This window comes from Labeo rohita, chromosome 6, assembly GCF_022985175.1.
Source record: "Labeo rohita strain BAU-BD-2019 chromosome 6, IGBB_LRoh.1.0, whole genome shotgun sequence".
Lineage (NCBI taxonomy): Eukaryota > Metazoa > Chordata > Actinopteri > Cypriniformes > Cyprinidae > Labeo > Labeo rohita.
In genome coordinates, this window is record NC_066874.1 from 10894405 (window position 1) to 10918423 (window position 24019).

At 36.5% G+C, this 24019-nt stretch overlaps 1 protein-coding gene across 4 annotated transcripts in view; it reads right to left on the minus strand.

Annotated features, from left to right (window-relative positions):
- agap1 (ArfGAP with GTPase domain, ankyrin repeat and PH domain 1) overlaps positions 1 to 24019 on the minus strand; it is a 200329-nt gene that overhangs the window by 101911 nt on the left and 74399 nt on the right. The window lies entirely within an intron of this gene.

Sequence of the window (24019 nt, forward strand, 5' to 3'; positions counted from 1 at the left end):
AGAGCATAGCGTTAGCAACGCCAAAGACATAGGTTCGATTCCCAGGGAATTAATGAAATGCAAACTCTAAAATATATGCAATTTGGCAAAAATCTACGCAAAATCATGTGGTGTATACCAGCCTGAAGCGGCATCTTAATTGAAATGAAACCTTTTGGGCAATCTTCATAGGCTGCAACTTCGAGTGCCACACAAACAGCTTTTTTGGAAATATTGGGACATTGCTTTATTTTTTTGTTGTTGTTGTGTCTATATCCATGCACAAAGCGATTCTTTGCTGCCATCATCTGCTCACTGTTGTCAGATAACGACAGTCTATAATTTCTCAAGAGACCCATACTAAACACACGCTAATGCTAACATATATGCATAACCCCTTGGGGATTGGCACCATGGCCACTTTTTCAAAAGGCTAGCAGATGAAGAATAGAAAAGAAAACAAGAACCTTTGGGGGGTTGCTTCATATATTCCACTAGGTGACCCTGAAAAGGCCACAGTGTCTGAGATCTGAGGAAGGTTAACACAATCTGCTACCCACACAGAAAGCATATATGAAAACCAACTGGGTATTAAAGGAAAAATAAGGATTGATTGTACAATAGAAGCTGTAATCACATATGAATCATGTTGTGTGGACAAGCCAGACTTATCTGAGACCTCTGATCTAATTCATCTATTGGGCATCCCACACGCAGATGAAACCAATCAACACGGCGCCATGACAGCTGTCTGTGATACCGCGACTCATTCAAAATGACAATCTGTAACATCACAGAAGACGTGATGGGAGTGACAGACCGGCAATGATTCATTACAGCAAAAGCTCTTGTCAATCTTGTTTCACCTCTTCAATTGAAATAGACTCGCTGAATTATTTTTCATTATGGAAGTCAATACCATGGTTGATTATAAAACTGCAACCTCGATAAAAATAGTAGTGAAAGACACCGCAAGAGCTTTAGTCTGAAGCTACTATTATACTTTAGTACGATTCTCGTAAAGAAATCTCCATCTCAAACATTGGCAGGATAAAAAAAAAAAAAAAAAGGTTCTTCTGATATTTTTCTTTGCACAGAGCTCAATAACCATGAATACTGTGTGAAAGCAGCCTTTATTTCATCTATAAAAAACTGAAGGCAATAAAGATGATACTAAAACACCCAGTCATTATTCCGCCTTTTCATCCACAACTCTGAGGAGAGACAATGCAGACACGCTCTTGCTTCTCATGGGAATGTATACATGTCTGGAGAACAATGTCTCAATTATTGGCTCCAAACAACTGATGAATTTTGCTTTGATTATCACCCAATTTTTGCAGTTAAAGAAATTCATGGCTCAGCTGCAGTTAGTGACAGACTCAGCATTAGTCCAAGGTAATTACTCTGTCAATATTTAGTCATTTTGGCTGTCTTTACATTACACAGTTCAAGAGTCCAAATTCTGATATTCTCCTCCCAAGTGAGAGACTGGATATGACCCACAAATGTGTAAGAAAGAACAATCACATGGATACCAATATTATCAGATCGGTTTTAGGCCTTATTCATAAGTGGAAATAAATCTAATATGAATCAGTTACAATCACTGACGTCTGTCATGTTAAGCGGCAGATTGGAAATTTCCCTGTCAATGCAAGTCATATGTCATTGAAAAAGCGATGGCAGCAAATGGCGTTAAATCATGTGGATGCTTTTCCAGGTCAGTATGTCTTGGGTAGTTTCACCAATCGTAGTGTAATTGCAGATAACTAGGCATCAGGACTTGCAATGTAAATGCGGTCGTTGAGATTATCAGCCGATGGCTGCGTTTCCATTACCCTTCAAACTGCGCAAACTGAAACTGCTAATTGAAAATATGACCACATTTTGCAAAAACTCCCATATATCACAAAAAAATGTTTACTCTCGCATGAGGTGGTTTGTCAGGCAATTCGAAAAAGAAATATTTCACAAAACTGCAATGGCAATAGCTTGGTCTACGTCACATGATCATTCTTCAATGTACTATAACCTCCAAGAAACACCTTATACGTGGCCGCTCTAAAGTATAAGAGGCCTTTCCTTGCCATTAATGCTTGGATAACCCCTTATTAACACTGCACACGTCTGCAACGCTTTATGGCTCTGACACAGCCACCGGAGCTGATCGTGTTCACTCTAGGCAATGCTTGTGTTTATACCTGCAATGTCACGGTGCGTTTCTGAAGCATCCCAGAAGTGGCTCCGTGCTGCTTCACTAAAGATACACACCCATGTCTCCTTCAATTAAAAATAACAGCTAGTGCAGTGGCTGGGATACACGTAAGCGTACCAACATCCCTTGCCATGGCTTATCTCGATAGGAGAAAATGTAGTTTTAGTCAAATATCTATCATCAGTTAATGGAAACATCCTCATTTTGCAACTCATTTAGTTTTTTTTTTTAATCACATAATTACAAAAGTGTATCACAAATCTGTAATAGAACCGCAGCTCATGTCTGCTTAACCAATTAACAGTAGTATTTATCTCCATTCTTTTCCAGCTGCAGATTTTACTGCCAGTTTTGAACTGACTTAAAGGGTTACTCCACCCCAAAATGAAAATTTAGTCATTAATCACTTACCCCCACGTCTTTACAAACCCGTAAAAGCTTTGTATATGGATATTTGAAGACAAATTGTTAAATAAAGTTGTTATTTATGTTTTCTTTGCGTACAAAAATTCTCGTAGCTTTGTAATATTACAGTTGAACCCCTGATGTTACATGGATTATTTTACCAATCTCCTTGCTATGTTTCTAGAAGTTGATTGTATTAATTACATTGCTGTCTATGGGAGGGTCAGAGAGCTGTCAGAATGCATCAAAAATATCTTAATTTGTTTTCCGAAGATGAACTATGCTTTTACGGGTTTGGAATGGCATGGGGGTAAGTGATTAATGACAAAATTTTCATTTTGGGGTGGAGTAACCCTTTAAGCTGAATATGAATAGAAAATGAAACTATTGCCTCCTGAAGAGCTGCTTATGGGGTAAATTAATAATATTTATTTCATAACTAATGAAATTTGCACAACTGACAGTTATTTAACTGAATTGTTAACAATACTGAACTAAATCAAGCTGAATAAACACACAAATATCTTCTGTACAGCTTTTCATAAATAATTAATTTTACAACATTAACACTTTTTTCTGTTTATTAGTGTATTAGTGTGAAGCTGCTTTAAAACAGTCTGTATAATATAAAGCTCTATATAAACATGACTTGACTTTGTCAACAGATAGTAAACAATTTCTCTCTCCATTTTTTATTTATTTATTTTTTTTGAAATTTGAGAATGCGTTTTAGGCAAACAGGTTTTATTTTCATGCCAGCATTTTCATGTAGTAAACATCTTATGTACTAAATTGTATTGGGCATATATCAAATATACCATCAGGCACTGTAAAACTCTTATTTCAACCACTATTCAGTGGTTATCTTAAAAAAAAGTAAATAGTAAACCTCACTAAATTAATTATGATGCCAAAACAAAATGAAACAGCAACAAATTGGAGTTTTATTTTTATGCATTGTATATTTTAACACTAAAATGTGCTAAGAAATTACATGTCATCAAACGTTTTTAAATTACAGAGTCAATTAAATCTTAATGCCCTAAAATGCTAAAACCACACTAGTGTTGTCAAAAGTACTGACTTTGGTACCAGTCAGCACTGAAAACGTTCATTTCCCACTAGCATTTGAGCGCTGTTGAGTGGATTTTTAAACACTACTGTTTAAAAATTAGCACATCCCTGATATATTTGCACATAGATAGATCTGCTGACAGACGCCTGCTTTTAAACGTTTTGTGTGAGCACTCACTGTAGCCAATCACAGTCATTTCTGTTGAATGCGTGAACACAATGGCCAATCAGCTGTGTTTAAGAATCCGCTCAACAGCAATTTCAGTACCGACTGGTGACAAGCATGCTGTCACTTTACAGTCACTGACAGTCACGAAGGACACAAATATCAACTTTAGAATAGGAAACAGATATTTCCAGCAGGTGGTCTAATGAGGGGGGTGTGTGCCCTGTGGGAAGCTCATGTGTCTTATGTAAATGCTCTTATGTATTTGTTTATATGTGTATGTAGAGTGAGAGTCTCATTTCAGCGTTGATTCTTTGCAGTCAGTTTCCCATGACCTGCCTGGACCCTCCACCCCCTCGCTGTGAGCTGACCGATTACAGAAGCGCACTTCCACCACCCACTCTGTGTGTCGGGCAGAAAATGACGACGTGATGGAAAAAACAGAAAAGTGAAATTAGAAGAAAAAACAGAAAAGACGTTTACAGGAAGTCCCCTGATTTACAATAATTCTACATAATGTTGCAAGGGTCAATGTTCTGGTGTCTGTGATGGTCTGACCCAGAACAGGTTCTTCCTCAGCTTTTATTTTAGGATTCACCCTCTTTTTATGAACTTTCAGCTTTTAGAGAGTCTCCTGAATCATTAAAATCCCACACACTCAATGTAAGCATCCTGAGGGGACTTGGAGAACTAGGCCAACACCAGTCCAAAATCGACACCATGAGGCTCCATCAGAGATTCAATTAGGATTTATGAAAGCGGAACTAACACACAAAGCGCAATAATGAATGTGTCGGGTAGCTTGCAACAATTAACCATTACACAGCGCTCAAAGGCGCACTTGGCGCAAGTCACAACTCCCAAGGACATCCATCATCATTCGGTCAGGACATAAATCTTTTTTCCTCTCCTGTAGAACAGTGAGAGTACGTAATTCCTCTGAATGAGATGTCTGGTGTGAGTTCCAAGTTGCTTGATTATATCTGGTCTCATCTATATTCATCTACAGCCAGGATCTTGACGGTCATCAAAGTGTGATGCATTTTGCAGCTTATTCTAAGAACTGGCCTAATGAGACAGGAAGAGGTGGTTAGATTGGAGCTTGGCAAAAGCTCTTATTTGTGCAATATGCACTAGGATGCCCACCAGCATATCCTGCATTGCTTTTCACTCCAGCTCTGTGATGAATTTGAGTTTGCAGTCAGTGCACAGCAAAATATGACAAGAAATGTTGTAAGAAAAGTAATAACATCTTACTATTGTTGCTCTTTCAAGCCGCAAAAAGGGTTGACCAGTGTAGACCAATTAATGAGCAAATGACTCTTATGAGCAGCTTCTTTAATGAATTGTTAAAAAAAAAGTTCCAGTTTGAATCAGTTTAACGACTTACTGACCTGCAAGCTATCATTACTTTAAGATTTGTGCAATACTCTATTGGTTGGATTTTATAAAATGACTTCTTTTTTTTTTTTTTGTTAATTACAATAAATATTTACCTAAATTTATTTACCAGAAAAATGTAAATATACAACGCAGTATTTTTGAAAATACATAAATATTTTTAATAAAATCAATTAATTAGAGATACTTTTGTACTACAGTTTAATGAAACAGAATTTTGTAAAAATAAAACTGAATTTAAGAAAAAAATAAAGTAGTCCATAGGGCCTTAAAAATGTATTTTTTGTTAATCTTTTAATAAATTGTTGTTAAATTATGTAAGTTTCATTAAAAAAAGTTTTTGTTTACATAATTTGTGTGTATGTACTGTGTATATTTATTATGTATATGTAAATATACACACATGCATATTTTTAAGAAAAATGTTTACATATTAAAAATATTTATATTTGAATATAAATATATACATGTAATACATATAAATATTTTCAAGATATTTTTAGTATGTGTGTATTTATACATACATAAAAATATATACAAAATATACACACATACGTAAACAAAACGTTTATTTTGGATGTGATTAATCGTATATGTAAAATTTGACTCATTCTGTGTTTTACATTGTAATTTCATTCTTTTTAAATCCTTTTCAATTTTTTTTTGAAAGATTTAATTAAATTTTATGGATCAATAATGTCTAAAACCTGCTTTTGATTTATTCAAAGAACTGGATTCTGTGATTCAGTCTGCATTTTCTCCATCAAGAAAATCACTGGATCCCAGGAAAAAAATAAAATAAAAATTCACTGTGTGGAAATCTTTAACCCTCATGAGAAATTCCACATGGATTCCTATTAAAATAACTAGATTTCACCCATCTCAAAAATGCCTTCCAAAGTTTTGGAAGGACATGAATAAATGCTAGAATTAATGATAGTAAATCATTAATACTATAAATGATAGTAAATGACAGAATTGTCATTATTGGCTGAACTATCCCTTTAAGATCTTAGACGGTCTGTGAAGTTGAAGGCGTGCTTTTTGAGCTTAACACTAGTCTGCATCTGTCTGCTTCAATATGAAACTGCGAAGTAAAATGCTAACACAAGTTCCGGTCAAGACGGGCCATATTAGAATTGAAAATGAGGAACTTAGACAAAAAGGCACACATAAGGCTTGCCCAATCGGTTCAAGCCTGTTATAAAGAACACAGTGAGAGGCAGCTAAGTGCATGTGGAGTCAGTGTTCTGAAGAGCCTCAGTTCAATTCAATTAGCTCTGAATGCTGCCAGAAACATGACTTACTGCTGTACACTCTGATCATTTGAGGATATTGGAGAACCTCCCTCCTCCCTCCGTTTCACTGTCACTTTACACTCCTCATCTCGAGCTCTCTCATCTCATTCCCACCTCACCCCATCGTTCCCTCCAGACACCGAGAACAGCATGTTTCATCTCCTCATTCACTGCAGCTCCCAAAATAGCATTGTGAACACAAAGCCACGTTTCCCAGCAGTTTTGGTGAAAACACACATGCTAAGAGACTAGCTCAGATTACTAAGATTCTCCTTCTTTCCAATTTCCATTATCAACCATCATCTTCAACAAAGTCAACCAGCAAATAATTGTATTCCTGCATCATGCGTCTGTGACTGCTGGCCATTGACCCAAACAGGGCAAATGGAAAAAATCCAGTCCGTCGGCCCCCCACTGCTCCTCTGACACACTGGGCTGCATTGTTGCCCCTCTTTTGGGCTGCATTTGGGCTACTGATGGCTCACCCATACGCCACTGCTCCCTGGACATCACTCTCAAACAGGATGTTGTTACAGCTGCTTCCTGTTTTCCTAGGAGGGGCCTCAAGTTTCCATCTTCCCCAGTGTTCCCAGTGCAGCAGGGTCGCTGTTGTACCAGTTCATTGACCTGCATGCTAAAGTCATTGCGTTAGCTGAATCAATGTGCTGCCACACACGTATCGAACCAGTTCCCAGTGACAAACTAGGACCCTTCGGCAGTATGATCATGACATCTAGAGCCGTTCATATGCCGTTTCTCAGGAGAAAACATCCAGTGCCTGACAAGACAATGTCAGAACTCAATGTCAGAAAGAAAGACATGAGCCCTGCTTATGTCTTTCTTTCTTCAGTCAAAAAGAAATTAAGGTTTTTGAGGAAACTATTCCAGGATTTTTTTCCATAAAGTGGACTTCAGTGGAGGCCAATGGGTCGAAGGTCCAAACTGCAGTTTCAGTGCAGTTTCAAAGGGCTCTACACAATCCCAGCCAAGGAATAAGGATCTTGCCTAGTGAAACAATCTGTCATTTTCTTAAAAAAAAAATAAAAATGTGTGTAATTTTTAACAACAAATGTTCTTCTTCCACTAACTCTGCAATGAGCGTCCACAACTTCATGCTGAAAAAGTCACGTGTGGTTGGTTCTTCATCTGTGTACTCCGGGTCAAAACGGTAGGGTAGGGTGATCTATTTTTGTAAAGGGAGTTTGACTTTGGACGTTTATTTTGCAAACACTAAGTTGGTACTTCCGCCAACGTTACATGCGACCTTTCCAACATGACTACGTAATGTATGAAGTCGAGCTAGTGCAAGATGAGCATTTGTGGTTAAAAAAAAATATATATATATGAATTTTTTTTTGGCCAATCATTTTTACTAGATAAATTAGGTTGGTACACCCCCACATTTTAACCAGTGCAGTACTGGTATCGGTACCCAACGTTACCTTTTTTTGGTACTTTACTCTCTGTGTAATGAAGGTATTCAATATTTATTGTTTAATAAAATGAAAATTAAACCCCTTTTTTGGGGAAACAAACAGAGGTTTATTGTTAAAATTAATATAGTACATGAAAGATAAATTGTGTGAATATTCCTCAAAAAATGTTTTGATAATTGTATATTTTTTTCTACAATTAAGTGGTTAATCTGGTCGTATTATTTATTTTTATTATTTAATTGTTTTACTTAAATTTGACATAAAATGGAATAAAGAGATACATTATGCTGTACAAAAGTAATACAAGTGTAATATTTCTGTTAGATGTTAAACCATAAATTATTATCAGGAAATTTTTATTCTAAAATAAACTAATACTTTAAACTGTATTTAACCCAGAATATTAATTTTAGCTGATTATTTATAAACTACAAAAGGACCATTACTTTTAAATCAATTGTCTAAAACGATCTATATTCAACCTCCTTAGTACCAACCATATGGTATCCTGTAATACACCAGGCTTCGTAAGTTTCCTGACTCAGTAAGACATTCTTAATGAACATAAACCCGCTACACACGTGCACATCACATGCTGAGACAGCAGAAGAAAAGCTGAGTCTGTGTCCTAGATTTTACAGCCTACATAAGGTGAACATGCAAGCTCTGTGCTTTAAATGTATCCACACATACTGTGACAATGGAAAGTCTATTACCCTCACACTGTGTTTCTGGGTGTCACCTCCGCAAAGACAGCGGGAGATAAGAGTGTTTAGCAGAATGTGTCTGCTCTTTGTCAAAATGAGGAAGAGGGTTGGAAAAGAAAAGACACAGAATTTTAGTGATGGAATAAGCAGAGGTGATATTTCCACATTGAGGTAGACAGACTATACAGTGAAGCACAGATGAACATGTGTTTTGTGTCCTGGCTGCCTCTGCCTGTCTGAAGCACGGCCTGTTCTCTCCCAGGCTTTATTCCGTACATATCAACACAGTATTACCAAAACAGCCAAACAAGGTGTGTTTGTTCCTGTGCCAAACAAGCAGGGTGGCACTGAGAGGGACACACATTGCCATTCTCTCACAATTCTGCATCAAACCAATGAATCAAACAATTCAGAGAAATATTTTTAAATCCATTACTTATAATTCTGATAACTGAAAAACATTCACAGGACCAAATTTTACTGGCATCCGCTGTGCAACGTTACCAAAATATCATGACAGTAAATGTACAGTTGAAGTCAAAAGTGTACGTACACTAAAAGTGTAAATACACAAAAATGCTGAAAAACCACAGAATTTGTGGGACCTGAAGGACTTTTCTGAAGAACAGCAGGCAGTTTAACTGTTCAGGACAAACAAGGGACTCTTAAACAATATCACTAAACAAACAAACAAAAAAAAAAAAAAAACAGCTGTGGATTACTGAGGTAACAACACAGTATTAAGAATCAAGTGTATGTAAACTTTTGAACGGGGTCATTTTTATAAATTGAACTATTTATTTTTTTGTGGACTGTCATAAACTGACATAAAAATGTCTTTTATGCAAAATATCTTACCTAGCTCAGTACTGAATAAAAAATACCATGTGTATGTAAACACTTGGCTTCAACTGTAATGTATGGTCATCTGACTTGCCTTTAAATACATGTTTTTCGCAGTGTTTGTTGCAGCTTTTTTTTGTCATATTTTGTCATATTTCCTTCAAATTTTGAAAATATTCCTTAACTTTAATCATTGTTCTGTAATGTCATGCTCATTTAATTTAATTTCCATTACACTCACAAAAACTCAAAGTTTGTCAATCATAATAACATTAGTTGCCAATAACGCAAAATGACAAAAATGTGTTAAACTGTAACAACATATTAAAATAGTTTTAAAATAAATTAAATAATATCACAGAGCATTTTTCTTCATCTCATCTCAATGAAAACGCATGGAAATGTGCATGAAAATGAGTCAGTAATTTTGATGACAATCTTAAAACTGGTTTTGCTATTTACTTAGGACAACAAGGAAAAACGGCATTCTGCATAATGATCCCTATATTTAGAGCAAATGTGTGGACTGTCTGCTCATGTATTACGTGCATTACACAACAACACACTTTTTCCTGCAGCACAAAGGGAATAAATGCATTAAAAAAACCAAAGACAATATATTATGTGCTTGAAATTTCTCATGCACAGCCACAGTAAACAAGACGCACTGACGAAAACCAACAAGGATCAGATGTGGTTACACAGAATGAATGCCACAGAATTGCCTCTACTAGGTTATTATAACCACTTATTCTATTTCTATTGGTGGGCCAAAGCAGACATACAGCTCTATGCCTATAGACAATCTTTACAGAGAATTTGGAGGCTTCACAGGCAAAAGCACAGACAGTAGCTGAGACAGGACGTTGGTATTACAACAAATGGGAGAAATTGGAATGCTCTAGTTTGCATTATCTTTTAGTAGTACCACATTCCACATTCCAAAAGAACCAATCTGTGTTGCATTATCTGACGGTAAGAAACAGCACTTTTGAATTCATGTCAATCATTCAAGATTTAAAATGTTAATGATATATGTATTTTTGCAATTTTATTAATGTCTCATTTAATTCAATCTGAGTTTTACTTGAGCAGTTTATAGACACTGAATTACACACAATGCTTGTGAAGAACTGTTGTCACTGTCAAGTGTGGGATTTTTGCAATGAACATCTGCACTAAAGTTTCAGTAGGTTTGTAATAGTAGTTACTTGTGCAGAAACATGGGGTTAAACAAAGGGATGCATCGGAGGAACGATGTAAATATAATGCGTTTCCCACTTCCTGTGGAGTGTTTACATTCTCTATATAGACTTCCCTCCCTTTGCGTCTGTGATGTGGTCCGCTGAAAACATGGCAGCTCCACTGTAAGGGAAAAAGAGAAGGAAAAATAGCCATATTGCCATAATTCCGTCTCCGCCAGCCCGCGCCGCTGGCACAGTTTCTGCAGCTCTCCTTCCGTTTTTTTCTTTCCCTCGCTGCTGCTATTATTATAATGTGGCCACCTTTGAGTCAGCGCTGTCAAGGAGAACAGACATCACAGAATACAGAACACAAGAAGAAACGTACAAAGACACACACACACTAACAAAGCACCTGATTCAAGACCAAAACAGCTAAGAACAAACATGCCAAACCACACAAGGAAATCATTTTAAGCTTATCTGGATTCCAAATGCTAAATGCAAATATTAACTGGCTCCACTTCTGCAACAGTTGCGTTGACAGTGATCTCTCTAGTGTGCCACTGCATGTCCACGTCTTTGGATGTTTTTATTCTAAGGCTACTTTCTTACTAAAGTTACAGAAAAGTTACCAGAGGCAGCTGAGAAATAATTTTTGCTGAATTCACTATATGAACAAACCCAGGATCAAGATTTCATTTTAACATCAGCAGACTAGGTAAAAGTTGGTTGTGCAGCCTAAAAAGAGGATGTTAGCAGAATCCGGGAGCTATCCAAGCTTACCTGTCAAGATGGAGTTTAGCATCTGTATAGGAGTTTTCTTACAATTCTGCATGTGGTTACTCCTTTGACTATGTTGTCTGAAAAAGCTATTCCCTGCTAAGCGGCTTATTACAGGTAGTCCCACCCCAAAATTCACGTCATTTGTTGAGCCAGAACATGTCGGACTACTTGAAAATGTGTCAAGTGTTTACACTCTTTGTGTAAACCTTAAAGGTGCAATAGAATGGAAAACTGTATTTACCTTGGCATAGTTGAATAATAAATAATACGTGCAAAAGACCACTGAAAAGGAGGTGAATCCCAACATAACCAGAATGTGCTGTTACAGTCGGGATCATTAATAGTTACGTCCCCAACATTTGCATATACCAGAAACAAGTGAGGACAATAGCGAAAATAACAGATTGTGGAAATAAATGTTATGTTCCAGGGTGTGCAGGGATGATTCTGCATTCAAAAGCAGTTTCAGTGGCCCGCATATTAGAAGCTGCTCCCTGATTAATTATATATTATATATTTTCCTTAATTATATATGTGTTTCCTTCCTGAAATGCTGAAAAAGCTGAAATGAGAAGAACTCATCATTATTATTCATGACCCTTCCAAATAAGATAATAACAGACCACTTAATTGTAGCGACAAATCCTAGGGTTGTAAATGGATATGTAAAACCATTACAGTTTTGTAATGTAATACAATATTAGGATAACACCGCATACCACAATAACAGCTTCAGTAATTTTCAGATATAAAAACTTGAGGCGTCACGTCTATCATGCATCTGGGTGACTACATCTGCTTACCGCTTTTTGAGATCACATGTTCATTCAATTTGTTTTCTGTTTACAAACTTGGGGAACGACTGGAGCCAGACATGGAAATTCACTCTTAAAGCGTTTCATGTTTTTGCACACAAACCGCACAGATCCCAGCCTCGCACCACATCCGAGACTGCCAAAATAAAACCCACATACGCTTCTTCCATTAAAAGATGACCAAAACTCAACCCACACAAGTCATACTTAAGTGTAAACTTGTGAAGTTAACAGCTGATAAACATTCACCTTAACCTACATTCGGCAAGATGCAAACAGCGAGGTCAGAGGAAATAATACGTCCATATGCTTTCATAGAGCTTAGGTAAAATAAAATTTTAGCCCTACTTGGGCCCTTCAGCACAGTAATGCTGTATCTCCCTCCTCACCTTATGGAAAAAAAAGCCACCCACGTTTAACGCACCACTACTTGCAGGAAAGACTATTATCATGGTTACAGTCAAGATATCATTACAGCTGACACAGTCAGCGTGCCATTATTACAGAAGATCTGATGAGAGCTTGATAAACGAGGCACACGCAAAACGCTTCTCCACCCCTCATTGTTTTGACTGAAAGCAGGACAATGGATATAAAACTAGAAGCAGTGACAGAATGACAATGGGAGAGTGCGCAAGCAAGACGCACAAGACAAAACAAACCAGCTAGCCCTGTAAACGCTGCTGGAACGTCCTCGTATCTACAACGATCTGGAAATAACATTCCCTACAGCAGGATCGAAGCGTACCCTGCATGCTGCAATTCACACTGCAATTAAGCTGTCGCGTGGAGTGCTATTTAACACAACAAGATCAAAAGGGTTTCCTGGACAAAACAAAGAAAATGCGAAACGTAATGAGACACAGCAGTGTTATGAAAGGTTAAGCAGCTTTAAATGCCCATAATCAAACCCAACACTTATGGAGCTCACAACAATGCAGACTACATTCACACACAAACACGTATGCTCTACTACAATGTCAGGAAACAAACACAAGCGAATAAAGAAAAGATAGCAAGGACACTTGGCAGCCTCCAAACAACCCATCGCTGTGTTGCAGCTCAAAAACAAGACGACCGCAGGTCTGACGCACCACTGGGGTTCACACAATAGCGGTCCAACTCAGCAGTGTACTGCTTCCACAGAGCTCTTGTTGTCTTGCAGTGTTTGGATCCGACCACCCGCATGAGCTTCCACCACTGTGTCATTTAAACTGCCAGGAGCGCTAAGGTTTTGGTCCCTTGTCAGGCTGCACCATTAATTGAAAAAATAATCAAGATTACAATTACAATTTTAATTTTAATTGTGGAAAGTGTGGAACACGGCGCTCCATTAAGGTCTACTTTAGCTGCTTCTAAATTTTCTATTTACATTTGTTCATTTAACGAGACACTTTAGTCCAATGCAAAGTTTGGGGTCAGTAAGATTCATTAAGGATTCCTTAAATTGACAATGATAACGTTATAAGAGATTTCTATTTCAAATAAATACTGTTATTTAAAATTCGGTCATTCAGATATTGTTGCATGAAGTTGCATGAGAATATATTATATAAAATATATTCAAATTATATAAAAAAAATTCTTAAAACAGAAAACTATTTTTAAATTTAAATGATAAATTATTACTAATGTCACCGTATTTTATCAAATAAATGCAGGCTTTTTACAAGAGACTTTTCTAAAACCTTCCAACTCCAAACTTTTGAAAGGTAATGTATACTTTTTATTTTTTTTTATTTTGCAGGAGCTGCAAGCAAATTTCACAATTATTTCTTGACAATTTGTGAAAAACAATTGAGGTGAAAAAAAGAACGAGATGTAACAATTTTTAACAAAGCAGGAAATTAGTCAATTCAATTTCCAAAAGCACAGACAGTCCCACCTCTGTGAGATTTTCGTCAAAGGATTTCTTACTTTAACATGTGATGTAGGACCCTATGAAATTAGTTTTATTTTTTCCCAAATTCTGTTTTATTTTTTTTCCAAATTTTATGTTCTGTTTTAATTTTTCTGTTTTTTTTTTCCACATTTTAATTTTTCTAGAATCTGTTTTAATAGTTAAATTAAAAAAATATATATTAATCAAAAAGCATGTCTAATTAATTGAAATGAACTTACATTCAGTGGAAATGTATTAAAAGTTTAGAGAATTTTTAAGACCCTATTAAATCTGTTTTACTTTAATAAAATTTTTTTCAAAATCTAATTCAGATTTTTAATTTTACCTATTTTTCTGTGTTTTCCATTCAGTTTCTGGATTCCAATTTTAATGGTTTCATTAAATTTTGATCAAAAGCATGTAAAATAAATTTACTGATTTTTTTTATTTCTTTTTTGTGCCAGAAATACTGTGTTGTGTATTTACAATTTTCTGGTAAACATTCCTTTAAAAAAAACAAATGTTTTAATGATAATTTTATTTGTATATTTTTGTAACATTTTCCTCAAGTTAAATCAAAATTTTATTTTTATGGGTTGCTGTGAAGACCTTTACATTTTTGTTGTTTATAATATGAAGAATAGATTTTAAAAAAAAAAAAAAAAAAAACCAAAACGTTTTAATAATAATTTTATTTGTATGTTTCGGTCACATTGACTTCAAGTTAAATCAAACTTTTATTTTGACAGGTTGCTGTGAATACCTTTAAGTTTCTGTTTGTTTATAAAAGTTTTTTTAAGAAACGGTAAATAGCTCATAGAGTGACTCTCGAGCAGTTCCAGAGATTGCGTTTGTGTTCATGTACTCATATACTGAGGCGGCAGAGGCTGAAAACACTGTTAGCGTCACGCGTGTTTCAGTAGTAAACAAAACCATGCATCTGCGCCATACATTCACAATGACATGCGGAACGTGCAGAATTCATATTAAAATAGTCTTTTTGCAGCTTAATATTCACAGACACTAGTCCATATCATGTCCATATCACTTTTGATTTATTCATCCAAAACTTGACAAATTTTGTGACATTTCACATTATTCAGTAAATTCCATTTTTATGACTGGATTCCACAATTCCTGTCCACGTTTTCCACATTGTAGAAACCATAAGGCCCTAGTGATGCTGCAAAAGTTTTCCATCCTCACTGAAAATGATTGACTTCAATGGATTTTAAAATCAATTTGCTGCACTGCAGTATGTAAGAAAATCAGTCATTAAGAAAAATATGAAAATATGTACTTTTGCACATAGATGTGTCTGGAAACTGCACAAGGACAGTCAGTGTGTTCACAATGAACTGCAGAGCTCTGACAAAACGAAGTAAAATCTTAAGTGATTACAATGGGATATGATGAAAAAATAAACAATTTATATAAAACTTATCAGTATCAAGGGGCATAACTGACAGCTACGGTTTGCCCAAATTGTGTAAAATCATTACAAAAGTCCATAAGCACCTGTCCCGACAAAACTTCACAACAACTTTCTAAACTGCTCACATGCACTCTTACGGGTTCCTGTGTGTCATCACTCGTTGATGAACGCATTAAACCAAACCACAGTCATGGCAGGAATCTGAGATGCTGTTGGGAAGGGCTGCAGCAGGGCCAAGATGCCAGGCGCCATTTCTACGCCGGTGCTCTGTGCCAGCCTGCGGTGTCTAATGGCAAGATGAAAGCCATTATGAGCAGGAGAGGACACTAATGACGGGAAAAGAAAATCAGAAAAACCTGAAGTTTGTAGTATGTAACTACACCAATATGTGGCATTATAAAATGTAGCGTTGTCCTTTTCTTCATTTTAGACAAGTTAGGAATTAAAGCCCAGAAAACAACAATGCCTACAGGGTCCAAAACAAAGCAGAGCAGCCGTGGCATTAATCATCAAGAACAGACACACTGCTGTCAGGAACAATCACAATACCAGGGACTGAAGGAACAGATTGTTTGTAAGAGTGCCATTATCCATGCCTGTTTTTTTTTCTTTTCCTTGAGTGAGGTGAAGAGGTGAGGGGTGGGGGTACAAGACGGGGTTTTCCAAGAATTGCAACAATGGCAATCCGACACATCCTCAGACGGCACACTCAAACAGAGCGCCTGTCGTCCCCGACTCAAGAACGACTTCACCTTCTGTCAGCCAGGACAAAATAGGTGGAGCAGTGAGGAGACTGTGGACACATGAGAACCTCAGCAGATGTAGTAGGTCATCCAGATATTGTTCACCTAATATACATGAATACTGCATATTTGAACATGGATCAAGGACAAATAAGACATTACATTACATAGAAAAGGCGAATTCTTTCTACACTGAAACACATTTGCCAAGTTTTAAGAAATGTACGCTTTGTACTATCCATTTAAAAAAAAAAAAAAAAAAACTTTTTATAAAATCATGTGGTGTAACCAAGTAAAATGTAATATATTTTTTCTTATTCCTGTGGGTACACATATTAACCATTTTCAAAAGTGTTCAAACTAGTGCTGACAATTAATATATATATTTAGTAAAACAAAGAAAAAAACAATTGTACAACTTAAGTCCTTTTTTTAAGAATTAATTTTTTTCCCCCTTCATTTTGATATATGGCCAGGTGTATCACCCTGACATATTTAGGGTCCTATGAAATCGGTTTTATTTTTTCCCAAATTTCGTTTTTTTCTTTTAAATTTTTCTGGTTTCCATTTTTTCCATTTAAATTTGCCTGGACTCTTTTCTTTAATGGTTAAAATACATTTTATTAATCAAAAAGCAAGTCTAATTAATTACAATTATTAAACCTATACAATTTAACATCAATTTATTATTATTATTATATATATTTTTTTATATTTATTTTTTGGCATTTTTGCCTTTATTATGAAAGGACAGATCTGAACTGACAGGAAGTGAAGTGGGAAGAGAGATAGGGGGTGGGATCGGGAAAGGTCCTCGAGTAGGGATTCAAACATTGGACACCCGTAGTGCAACGGCGCTGTATGTTGGAGCACTGCTCACAAGGCTATCTGTGCGACATCAATTTATTAAAATTTTTACAAAAATTACATGCTTAGGGCCCTATAATACGTTTTATTTTTTCTCACCTTCTTTTATCTTTATTGCTACTAAATTCTGTTTAAGCATGTCTAATTATTTGAATGCAAAAAAAAAAAAACAATTAAATTATAACTTTATTATACATTTTTCTGGTTATCAAATGAAGGCATAAAAAAAATATTAAATTTAATTTATCTTTTAATTAAATGAAAATTAAACTTTTTTTGGCAAACAAAATTTAAAATTAAAACATGAAAGAAATATTGTGTGATTATTCATTAATAAAATAAAGTTTTGAAAATTTTAGTAAAAATAGTAGTAGTAGTATTATTATACACATTCTACTAAAAAATAGTAATATATGTCTTCAAGTTAACTACACACAGTTAACTTTATTTTGCTGGGTTGTTGTGAATACCTTTACATTTCTGTATGTATATGATATGACGACAGTTTCTCTCATAACAAATGGTAAAATGCTCATGAAGACACTTCAGAGCAGTTCTGGAAATGATGTTCAAGTATTTACGTCCCCATTTGGTGAGATCAGAAATGCGAAATCACCGTGAGCGTCACACACACCGGTCTGTGTGTAGTAAACGAAACTGCGCATCTGAGCCATGCGCACACACACGTGCGATTTGATTTAAGTGTAATGACCTACTTTTGATTAACTCATCCAAACTTTCACAAATTCTGTGACATCTGTGACTGGATTCCAAGATTCCGTCCGCATTTTCAACATCATGGAAATCATAGAGCCCTACATATTTGACTATATGCCCTCAAAGAAATATCAAAATGAATTTGAATTACAGACAGACAGACAGACAGACAGATAGACAGATAGACAGATAGATAGATAGATAGATAGATAGATAGATAGATAGATAGATTTTACCAAGTCTTACAAATGGCAGAATAAAGGAACACGAAACAGGATGAAAGTATGAAAGAGAACCGAGGCACAAAGCACCCAACAGCAGGTTGAGCCGACAGACCCCTGCTGAGGTCTCAGGCCAAACCTTGACTCACAAATTAATGAAATAATTATACAAAACTTTAATTGCTTTGTGTGCCATGAAACATTATCAATTTTCCTGCACGCTGCATACATAATGAGATGCGTACACACACACACATACACACACTTGCATTGTGTGGGTGAGGGTCCGGCCCCATATCCTGAGGGCAGCTCGTGCTTCAGAAAGCAGTGGGGGGAGGTGTGTGTGTGTCTGACGGTGGGTTAACGAGAGACTGACGATGACAAATAGTCACTGGCTTCTCATAAACGGCATCAAACCCATAACTACTCATTCATACATCCCCCTCTCCCTGTCAAACCCCGCGGGCTGCTATTCATTTCTCATTGTGCTCCCAGCACAGGGGTTACAACAGATCACTGCTGTTTATACAAAAACGAAAATATAATTTCACTTGAGTACCCAAATAATAAACATCCTCAACCATATGCAAATAAGCAACTCCCTTCTTCACGCATTCGCAATTAAGCATCCCCCATATCAAGCGGTGTTGCCACCGAGGCTCTTCGAACAAAGAGCCCACAAATTAGTTTCAATCAGAGCAATTAAGGCCAACTTCATCATCTCCATGAGATGTTAGCAGCGTGTTCACACTCAAAACTTCTGTTCCTGTTCACAGGGAGGATGTTTTCTCTCCTGTGTCAGATTATGCATTTACGTAGTGTCTGAGTAACTCGTCTGACGGGTTATTTTACATACAGACTCAAAGATAAACATCAGAACATTTGGGGAAAGCCCTCAGTAGCTCGGAATGTTCTGTAAATGCGTAATTTGTTCAAATTCCATAGGTTAAAAATGTTAAAACCTTTTTAAAATGAGTTGATGAATGACAAAACTTGAATGTTCAACAACAAATCGTGGATCAAACCACTATGAATATTCATGTTTGCTTAATAAGCCCTGCCCCACACACATGCGCCACACGCCACAGTTCCGGCTGACTTCTTGTTTCACAGCGTCTGCCGAAAGCGAGACTTATCACCATGAAAAGCTTTCATCGGTTAGCCGCCTGCAGCCGTAGATCTGGCCTATTGTCAGCTAAACAATAGCCAAACAAACAGAGGATAACACCAGCCTCAAGAGTCACCCTGCAGCCCCTGAAAAAAGGCAGGGAGGTAGGGCAATCCTTCAGTTAATTGTAAGAGCCCCAACCAGAGAGGAAATGGTCACGGGTCATCGAAACTGCACTGGAACACCCTCCAGAATAACCCCATCCCCCACAATTCTGTTATCGGGTCCCATCATTATCTGGCTTTTTTCCATCTGAGTGTGAAGCGAATTTTTCTTCTGATGGTTGGCAAAATCTTGGTGGTGGATTTATAAATGTTTATAAATTCATTCTCATCAACCAGCCACACTGAGTGTTTGCGTTCACCAGCTGTTTGCTATCAATTTTGGTGAGAGTGGTTTTGCACACCCCGATGATTGACAGCTCATGGGGGGCAAAAAGGGTAGCAAGCCAGCTGTATCTAAAATCACAGCAACACCAAAGAATCAATTTACTGGTTGCACTCGCAAGTCTTGTTTACCAACAAGATAAAAAATTAACCAGGGTTTGTAGCATAAAAATGCAACAGAAGTCAAAAAAATATTCCTGATATTAAACTGGTTTAAATGCAACCAAGGTACACTGTAAAAAATGACCATTAATTTAACAGTAAAAGACTGTAAAAATGTTACAGTAAAAACCTGTTAAATGGTTAACGGTAAGTTCCCCTACTATATACAGTGAAAAACTGTATTAAGACATTGCATGTAATTTTACGGTAGTCTGCTGTTTTGGGAAGTGGAAAAAGAATGTAAAATTACAGTGAATAACCGTAACTGACATTTCCAGAATTTTAAATTTGCTGGTTTTTTTTGTTGAAATAAAAATGTTTCTTTAATTAGGGTTGTATGTTACATCTAATGTTGTTAAATTAATGTTTATTGCATTATTTCAGTTTCATGTGTGTTACCATGATGATGTTACCTGTGCACCTTCTATATTATGTTAATATTTAAAAGCTGCTTGCGATAGGCTTTGGTTCGTCATGTCACTTTCTCATCACCACCTGCTTTTGGTGGTTATCACTGTATTACAATGGTACAAAACAAATTTCAGTACTTCAATAGGTTGGTGCATTAACCTACAACGCTGCTATCGTATTTTTAACTGTAAAATTCTGGCAAAATTCTGGATTTTTTTTACAGTGTAATTTTCTCAGAATATACATTTCTGTAATGTAAACGATTTCAAAACGCTTCAAAAAGCATGTATTTTACACCCCCTTAAAACACCATTGGGCTACTTTTGAATAGCAACTGGGCAGGTTTCGTTATGAAAACCTGGCAACCCTGAGCATGCTCCTTTACATAAAACAATACAGTGCTTCAATCCATTCTTAAAATAATGACATAAAAACATTGTTTAACACTTATGCAAGTGAATCACGCCCACAGCTAAAGTCTAGCTGCTAAACTGTTAAACACTTTTGTAAACACAAAACAATAATGGTGGATATGTTAGCTGAGTGCTAACGTGACTAACTAATGAAACAATACAGTAAACCAAAATATGTCCAAGTTACATTCATTATTATTAAACGAAGTAATTAGAATGACAGTCTACATTAATAGACAGAGTCTTAGAAAATACTGGATTCACAGCGAACTACCAGAACTATTTCAGTAAGACAGTAATATCATGATTTACCTGGAAAATTTAAAGCTGCACTAGGTATACATCACATATTAGCACAAAAACCTTGATATTTTCACCACTCAAGTAAACACGTACACAACTTATTAATCATACTTACAGGTTGTGGTTCAGAGACATTTGTTGGTCCAAATAAAGAAGATTAGAAGCCAAAGAAAATAAAAGCCAAGAATAGACAAGCAGTCCTAAGTAAAATGATGAGCACACAACAAAAGTTTCTAATTGTATTGCTGTGTTATGGTGGAAAATATGAATTTTAACTACTGATTCTTCACAAAACAAACATGCTTTCACAGCGTAGAACGCAGCCTCTTCTTGACATAATGTAAACACACTAACCAGCAAATAGGACCCTGCAGTTCCTTTCTATTTTTTAAATCTGTTGAATAAATTCAAGACCTGTAAAGTTATTTAGTATGGGTTTGGTACATCTGCAGAGACCACAGAGACCTAAAGTAGGTGTTGGATATCTATATCAGCTGTCTCAGAGGCAAGTATTGTTTAATGTGTACCTAAGAGTGGGTGTACAATGTGTGAATTCCTACAGGCGAAAAGTTGTGAGCCCTTCCACACAAGCTAGTTTACCTGATTATCATAGCATAGCATCAAAAGCATTAGTGCACAGCATGAATGTATGACCTGGTGAATTCCACTGGCAATCATGTTCACTTCTAAACTATTATTGGAATTCGAAAACATGGGAGTCTACAAACATTGCATGAATTCTTGCTAACAGAGATTAAACATCAAAAGCTTGTATGTGCAATATCCATAACAGATTTGCATTCTTACATGTAGTAATTGTTTCAGAAAACATGAAAGAGGAGAAATTGAACAAAGTCGTTATTTTTGTTTTCTTTGAGCACAAAAAAATTCTCGTAGCTTCATAACATTACGGTTGAACCACTGATGTCACATGCACTATTTTAACAATGACCTTACTACTTTTCTAGGCCTTGAACGTGTCAGTTGCAATGCTTTCTACGCAGGGTCAGAAAGCTCTCAGATTTCATTGAAAATATCATAATTTCTGTTTCAAAGATGAACGAAGGTCTGTGAGTAATTTAAGTTAATGAGAACTTTTGTTCTGTACTCGTACAATACAGAAGCATCTTCATGCAGACCATGTTCTCTTAGGCTGGCAAAAGGCACAGACTGCAAAGATGCTTCTAAAAAAGCAAGTGAATCATTCATGAGAGTCATAAAAGCACTTTAAAAGTCATCCACTGGAAATGCTCCTTGTACAGAGGGCCATTGTGAGCACAGATTGTGAGCGGGCAGACATCAAGACATCTGCTAGTGACCAATCAGGGTCACTGCGACCATAATCTACCAGGCACAGATCCAGAACTCAGGATGGAAAGCTTGCAGATAGACACACCAGCCAAGGACGGGAGGAAAGAAACCAGGACGGATGGTGGCAGAAATGCTTGGCTCAGTGGAAAGCCGGTGCCGCCTTGGGAACTAAAGTGCAGAAAATGAGCTCATTGGCAGGATTTTAAAGGGACATGATGACAGAGAAGGGAATTTACACACACAACACTCACCTGTACAAGCAGGAATAACCTGACAGCAGCTTCAAAGAGGATGTGACCTCTTCAGAAGGTGAACAAAAACACATGAAGTGAGAAATATCAGCCTAGACACTTACACACAATGGCAGAAGTGTTTCCCTGCTACATCCTGAGTAATTGCTAAGGGTAAACCCTTGGCCTTTGTCTACACTTACAGACCAAAGGCCATTTACTCCCCACTCTCAAGCCTGGGGACTGCTTCATTTTTTCACTTCCCATTAAATCTACAACACAGTTGAACATTCTAGCCTTTCAAACTGAACTCCATTGATCAGCAGTGCTCCTCCATTGCTGAATCTTCAACACAACAGCAATAAATATTTTGAACCTGATATCTGCAGTCAGGATTAAAGGTGATGCCATGAAAAAAAAATGACAGCAAGAAACATCTTTGCTCTGCCAAGTCGTCCTCGCAGGCTGCATGCAAAATAAACATACAACCAGTGTAGCCTGACTGTAGAGAAATGATTCTTATAGGCTGATTCTTTTTTTAGAAAATCAAAAACTACTACTACATTCTACATCAAAAGGAACATGTTTAGGAATGGGCGATATGAGCTAAAAATTTATCACGAGAATTTCTGGTATTTATTGCGATACCGATATCAATGATGATAATTCAGGGAAATCCTGTTTCTTTAGAGAAAAGTATTTTCTTTCCTATTTTTACCCAAAACAGGGTTTTGTGAGCATTACTGAGTGCACACGTAATGTAATGTGCACTCATAATGTTTTATTCACTGGAATGTAAATTAAATTGCTTGTACTTTCTGTACTGGAAGCTCCTAACATTAAAAAGAATTCCTTGCATGTGAAACACACTTGGCCAATAAAGCTCTTTTTGATTCGGAAGCCAAAGGGCGCCCTTGTGCAGAAACTTCACATATGCTTTATAGCAGAAATAGTAGTACTGACGACGCTTCAGGAATCTCTAATCCAGTTATCGCTGTAGCTGAATAAAACACAGAGGAATTTTAACTGAGGACACTTGAAGACAATAAACATATAATTGATTCAATATATGGTTTGTCTGTGTTCTTCAAGCAATCTTGGGTATTTTTTATAAGGATTAAGTATATTTATAATGCAATGCTAATCGACAGCCTTATAATACTATAAAATAGTATGATTTCAGCCTCATTCTGTGATATGAATCCACGGCTGATCACAAAATGTTATTTCAAACACTTGACCATGTTATGAAGTTAATTTGGAGAACAAGCATGCAAATAAATTATATCTTTGTTGAGCAACAGGTTTGTAAACAGGCTCATACACATGCAAAACTGCATCGCACACTTGCTACTAGTACAGTTAACGTTATTCAAGGCTCAGACCGATTTTTGTCACACTGCACAGTTTTGACCAAACCAGTTTCAGATTGAGCTCATCATTTAGCGATTTACTAGTTTC